Source organism: Zalophus californianus, chromosome 11, assembly GCF_009762305.2.
Source record: "Zalophus californianus isolate mZalCal1 chromosome 11, mZalCal1.pri.v2, whole genome shotgun sequence".
Classification (NCBI taxonomy): Eukaryota; Metazoa; Chordata; class Mammalia; order Carnivora; family Otariidae; genus Zalophus; species Zalophus californianus.
The window spans coordinates 51,217,829-51,224,312 of record NC_045605.1 but is presented as its reverse complement, the minus strand read 5'-3'; the positions used below and the strand labels follow the sequence as shown (position 1 = coordinate 51,224,312).

At 40.2% G+C, this 6,484-nt stretch overlaps 1 pseudogene; it reads right to left on the bottom strand.

The window, feature by feature from the left end:
- Positions 1-1,240: 1,240 nt before the first annotated feature.
- On the bottom strand, positions 1,241-6,022 carry LOC113913689 (annotated as a pseudogene).
- Between the last annotated feature and the right edge of the window lie 462 nt (positions 6,023-6,484).

Genomic DNA, 6,484 nt, shown 5'->3' with positions numbered 1-6,484 from the left:
ACCATACTAAGAGAAATGAGAGCCACATGCTCTTCTGGAGAAAAACTGACAAAGGGAAAATGAGAGAAAACTGCTATTAACAAAGAAGACTAAAGTTTCTCTCTCCTGAGAGCCACATGAGTTTTGCCTAACATATGAAGAGGACTGATGTACTGGGAAATAACTGGTTGCCACAAGAGAAAAATAAATCAAGTATGATAGAAAACTAAGGAATATTTCTATATAATAGACATACTTCTATATTCATCATTTAGTGGAAAACAATATAGCAATGCTAACCTTTTTAAATAATGAAGGAACTGTAATTTCTAAGGTGGGCTCTGGAATCAAATTTTATTTTGAAATCTGAAGAATTAAACCAAATTAAAAATCTATTCTTACTTTATGTGCTCTGAATTTACAAAGGTATTTTTATTTTTTAATTTTTTTTTAGGTTAAAAGCTCCAAGGTGTACTATTTCAGGTAGATGTTATTGCTATTTATACCTTCACCCCATTTATTAAGCCATTTCAATAACTTCACGTTCATTAATTTACAATGAGGTCTAGAGCCCAACTAGGATGAGACAGAATGTGTTCCAAGTTAGAAGGGGACAGCATCGCTTCTCACTGATGTCTCCCGTGGAGCCTCTGCACTCCAACTGCACAATTAAGGTTTTCTTCCTACGCATCTGAATGTGACTTTTGGGATCCTGTGGCTGTGGTTGGTTTAGTCTCCTGATTCTAATGGCCTGCCGCTTTGTTGCCTAGAAGGTCGATCCAAGCTTCCCTACCCCCCCAGCCCTTGTCGGCCTTGATTATGTGTGTGTGAGGTTTGGGGGAACCCACCAGTCCGAGGGTGGCGTTCGCTTGCCTGAAGGAGGAAGCGCCATTCTAGTATAGACTGTCCTTAATCCTACTGCAGCAAATGTCTCCATTCTGCAGACGGTGAGTCCTAGAAGGTCATGCTGCCAAGAAGCAGATGTCCTGAGTGGCTTCCCCTGTGGGAGCCATCTGGTCACTTGCTTTTTATCACATTTCTTTCTTTTTTTTTTTTTAATTTTTTAATTTTTTTAAAGATTTTATTTATTTATTTGAGAGAGCAAGAGAGAGAGAGAGCACATGAGAGGGGGGAGGGTCAGAGGGAGAAGCAGACTCCCCGCTGAGCAGGGAGCCCGATGCGGGACTCGATCCCAGGACTCCAGGATCATGACCTGAGCTGAAGGCAGTTGCTTAACCAACTGAGCTACCCAGGCGCCCTATCACATTTCTAATAGCTGCTCCATTTCCTCCAGGGCTGCTGTAAAATCATTTACTTGACTGTTACAAATGTCTGCTGTTCTAGGAACCAGGCCCTCTCTTCTTCTTTCATCTTCAACTTGACTTTTAAGGCCTATAACTCCTCCATCTGCTTTTTGGCCATTTCGTTAAAAAACTTCAGCTCATCTTGCAACATAGAGTCCATGTGATCTGCAGTGGATTCCCGCTGTGATGCCAGGGTCTCACTGCCTAAAACTGGGTTGAGGCCCTTGCTCTCCAAAATTGCCAAGCAGTTGTCTTGAAACTTCTCCAGCAGCTCCACCTTTTGGGTCAGGTCCTTCAGTTCTCCCTGTGTTTCAGTCAACTTCTGGTACAGCTGCTTGTTGATGGCCTCTAAGAGCTGGTTCTTATCCTTGAGCTCTTCCTCTGATTTCTGCTTACTCAGCGGTCTGTAGCGCTTTCTGACGTTCTTCCTCAGGGCGGTGTCTGCAGCTTTTACCTGCCCATTCTCTCCTCTCGGTTTGGTGATTTTTGTAACATCGTTCTCTGAATCTCCTGAATGAAGTCTGGAAACATCCACTTCTTTGGACTTAACGGGTAATAGGCTCTTAGAAGTGGCTCGAGTTTGTGTGTCTGCCGGCAGGCCGCCACTCTGCACAGCAGGGGGTTGCAGAGTGTATACTGTCTTAACCACGCTGGTCATCACAACGAGGCAGCTCAGCTGGGTCCCAGGCTCCTGCAGCTCCTGCCCGCAGCCCTCCTTGCCCTGGTTCTACAAAGGTATTTTTAAAATATCTGTTTATTTATGTTTCAACTCTTGAGGAACTATACTTGTCAGTAGGAGTATGGAATTTCATGAGAAAACTACTTTCACTGACAAATGTTCAGTAAGTGTCCAAAGAGAAATTTGTATCATAGTTAGATCATAGATCTAGAACTGGGTCCAGAGGATTGAAGAAGCCTATAGGGAATAATCACTATGTTGTAGGCATTGTACTAAGTAATTTACATTAATTATTTAACTTAATATTTACAAGACACTGACAAGTTACTCTTGCTTTATACATGAGAAAATTGAGAATCACAGAAAACAAGTTATGTATCTGTTGTCTAGTTAGGAGAAAGTGGTAAAACTGAACTTAGAAGCTATGTGTCTGCCTAAAGCTAAAGCATACTACTCCCAGGGCATTGCTCTGCTTATATGTATGGCAGGATCATCCCAGGACAAACTATGACTCATAAAACACAGCCAAAAAATAAAAAGAACAGGCTTTGGACTCAGATAGATCTAAATTTAGTGTTCAAGTCAGATAATACCAAGTCCTAACTGAAAAAGTATTTAACCTCTTGAACTTCAGTTTTCTTATCTGTGAAATGGGTGTAATATTATCTACTACATAGACTTGTTGTGAAGGTCAAGTAAATTCATTGTTTCTATGAAGTTCCCCATTCTTTCTCCAAGTAGATGGACTTTCTTTCCTTGGTGAACCTTATATTATTATGACATTTATCCACTGACCTTTAATATTTATACCCAGCATAACATGTAGCATTCTTGCAGATCTGACTCATTATTAAAATAGTAACAATTATTTAATTTCGAAATTATTCTGTTAACTTACTCAACAATAAATGCATAGGTTGGGTAAGAGCTCTGAAAGGTTTGTTTTTGCTTTTATTCTTTTTTACCTTCATAAAGCACACAGATAATTAATAATTCACAAAGAACCAAACAATTTCAGGTAATGATAAATGTTATAAAGGAAAAAAATAAAATAGGGTAAATGGCTGAAGAAGATATGTTTTACATAGGCCACTCAGTGACCGCTCTTCTGAGGAGACCCTTGAGAAAAGACTTAAATGAAGGCAAAGTCTGCCAAGCCTGATTCAGGAAAACACTGCACCAGGCAGAGGGAAGAGCAGATGTAAAACTCTGTGTGATGCAAGTGCTAGAGAGAAGCTAGAGAGAAGAGAGTAGGAGATGACATTCAGAAGACAGGAGGGTTCACACTTAGTTGTTTGGACTGTAATCTAAATGTTATGGGAATCTAAAATCTATAAAGAACATATCAAACTCAACACCCAAGAAACAAATAATCCAGTTAAGGAATGGGCTGAAGACATGAATAGACATTTCTCCAAAGAAGACATCCAGATGGCCAACAGACACATGAAAAGATGCTCAGCATCACTCATCATCAGAGAAATGCAAATCAAAACCACGAGGAGTTACCAACTTACACCTGTCAAAATGGCTAAAATTATCAATGGGAAACAACGGCTATTGGTGAGGACATAGTGAAATGTCCTCACCAGTGTAAAAACCTTCTTACACTGTTGGTGGGAATGCAAACTGGTGCAGCCACTCTGGAAAAGAGTATGGAGGTTCCTCAAAAAGTTAAAAATGGAGCTACCCTATGACCCAGCAATTGCACTACTAGGTATTTACCCAAAGGCTACAAAAATACAGATGTTTATAGCAGCATTAGCAATGACAGCCAGATTATGGAAAGAGCCCAAACATGGACTCACATACACACACACACACACACACACACACACACACAAACATACACACACACATAGTGAAATATTACTCAGCCATCAAAAGAATGAAATGTTGCCATTTTCAACAACACAGGTGGAGCGAGAGTGTATTATGCTAAGTGAAATAAGTCAGTCAGAGAAAGACAAATACCATATTATTTCACTCATGTGGAATTTAAGAAACAAATAGATGAACATAGGGGAGAGGAAAAAAAAAATGAGGGAGGCAAACCATAAGAGACTCTTAACTATAGAGAATAAAACTGAGGGTTGCTGGAGGGGAAGTGGGTGGGGGATGGGCTAAATGGGTGATGGGTATTAAGGAGGACATTTGTGATGAGCACTGGGTGTTTTATGTAAGTGACGGATCACTGAATTCTACTCCTGAAACCAATACAACACTATATGTTAACTAACTAGAATTTAAATAAAAACTTAAAAAAATGTTATGGAAATCCATGGGAGAGTTTTGAGTAGTAAGAGGAATGATTTAAGTTGTATTTTCAAAAGATCCTTTCCCACTATTTCCTGGGGGACAAGGGGGGAGGAGGGAGGTCAGTGAGGAAGTTACATTGCTCTTGTTGAGGACAGATGGAATTGTGGATTGGTTTATGGACCAAGGGTAATGAGTAGTGCTCTGATTTGGGAAACATTTTGTAGGTAAATAATAGGACTTTTTGCTGGATTGGATATAGGATTTCAAATGTGTAATTTTTTTGTTAAAAGAGCTATTGATCTCATTGTATCTATAGCAACAAATGAAAAATTTATGAAAGCAACACATAGCTAACTATGACTCAATGAAAGTTTATGAAAAATAAAATTTTTGTTAAAACCTGACCCTGTGATAGATGCAGAACCACATATACTGCTTATAAATAGCTGAAATGCCAAGGTTAAGATGCCTAACATTTATAAATTGAGTGCAATAAGAGCATTGTCATGATGCTTTGAGAGGTGGTTTATCACGTTCCTGTACATTTCCTAAACTCACACTCCATCTCCCGCTATTCTTTGATACGATCAATGGACATTTTTTTCTATCTTCAGTAAAGTGATATACTAATGCTGTTTGAAGCCCCTTTCCCTCTTCCTATCAGATTGCTGGGCAGACTAAGTACTTCCTAAAAATGAATGCAAACATCTACATGCTAGCCAGGGTGTTTAAGTTTTTGTTTTTGTTTTTGCTTTTTATATATACCACACACTTGCTTAGCAATTGGCTACAGTGATCACACAAAGTTTATGTTCATCATTATCTTGAAAGGAAACACTTTTTAAAAAGATTTTATTTATTTATTTGACAGAGAGCAAGAGAACACAAGCAGGGGGAATGGTAGAGGGAGAGGGAGAAGCAGGCTTCCCGCTGAGCAGGGAGCCTGATGTGGGGTTGGATCCCAGGACCCTGGGATTATGACCTGAGCTGAAGGCAGATGCTTAACCCTCTGAGCCACCCAAGCACCCCAGAAAAACTCTTAAATAAACAGATGGAAGATGATTATGTGATGTTACTCCAGCCCCCTTCTCTTCCTAGGGGACTGGGGCTATTTCCTGGTATGTTGGGGCTGGTCAGTGTGTTCCAGCCTGTGAGTCTGTGGAGTAGCTATGGTGGCAGCAGATACTGTGCCTGGATTGATAGCTGTGCCTAACATAGGATCTCTGGAGCTACCCTTGGCTCCCAAGGAATTGGCTGCTACTTTGTATGCCTTTGTCTGTTGTGGTCAGCTTATTGTAGCTGTTGTTCATTGCCAATAATCAGTATGATCACCGTATCCAGGCAGGCAGAGTGTCTTCACATGTATGCTATGCTCAGACCACGGTAAATTAGTCCAGAGGTTTCATGGCAGGGTGGAAACAGAGGTTGGGATGGAGGGATTATTGGCTCCTTGTAGGAACTGGGGTTTCCTAATACCAGAAGTTTCCATCTGGTTTTATGGAGCCTACCTTTTAAAAGGTTACCATTGAAGTCCTGAGGGTGGGAGAATCAACACACACTCTTCCCCACCACCATCCAGTTACTCCTTTCAAACTTAGATGTCACACAGGTAAGGAATTGGAGGTTGTCTGACATTACAGATGTGGACTGTCCATCTGTCCAGATTACAGCCTGGCTGATAGGACACTCCCTTTCTTACAGAATCCACAGTCTTGTCATGATCAAGGGCCCCTGAGGACTGTATTTTCCCAAACTCAATACTTTCGTTCCTCCAAATACAGTGCACTGCCAGAGGCAGCATGTGGAATCAGAACGTTGGAGTCGGCCATCCCGGATGATTTAATTTACCTTGGGTAAGTGACTTAACTCCTGTGATGCTCAATTTCCTCATTTTTGAAACAGGTATGTCATTATTTCTGTCTTCACAGGGCTCTTATAAAGAGTAAATCCACTCAAGCATATAACTCACTTAGCTCATGTCTGGCATAGTGTTGATGTTCAACAAATTATGGACATTATCTTCTTCTTCTGATTAAAAAATGATTTGGTGTACTTTTCCTAAGTGCACTATGTAATTTTCATGACAGCACTATATGCATCTGTTCCTACTGGTGGAATAAACAAATGAAAACCAAGTCCCTGAGAACCTTGAGCAAACAGTCAATAATATCATTTAAATTTAGGAAACGTGCCTAAGAAATTTAAAAAGACGTATTTATACTAATGTTTCTCCTTTTGATAATGAGCCTTATGAGCAAAGTGA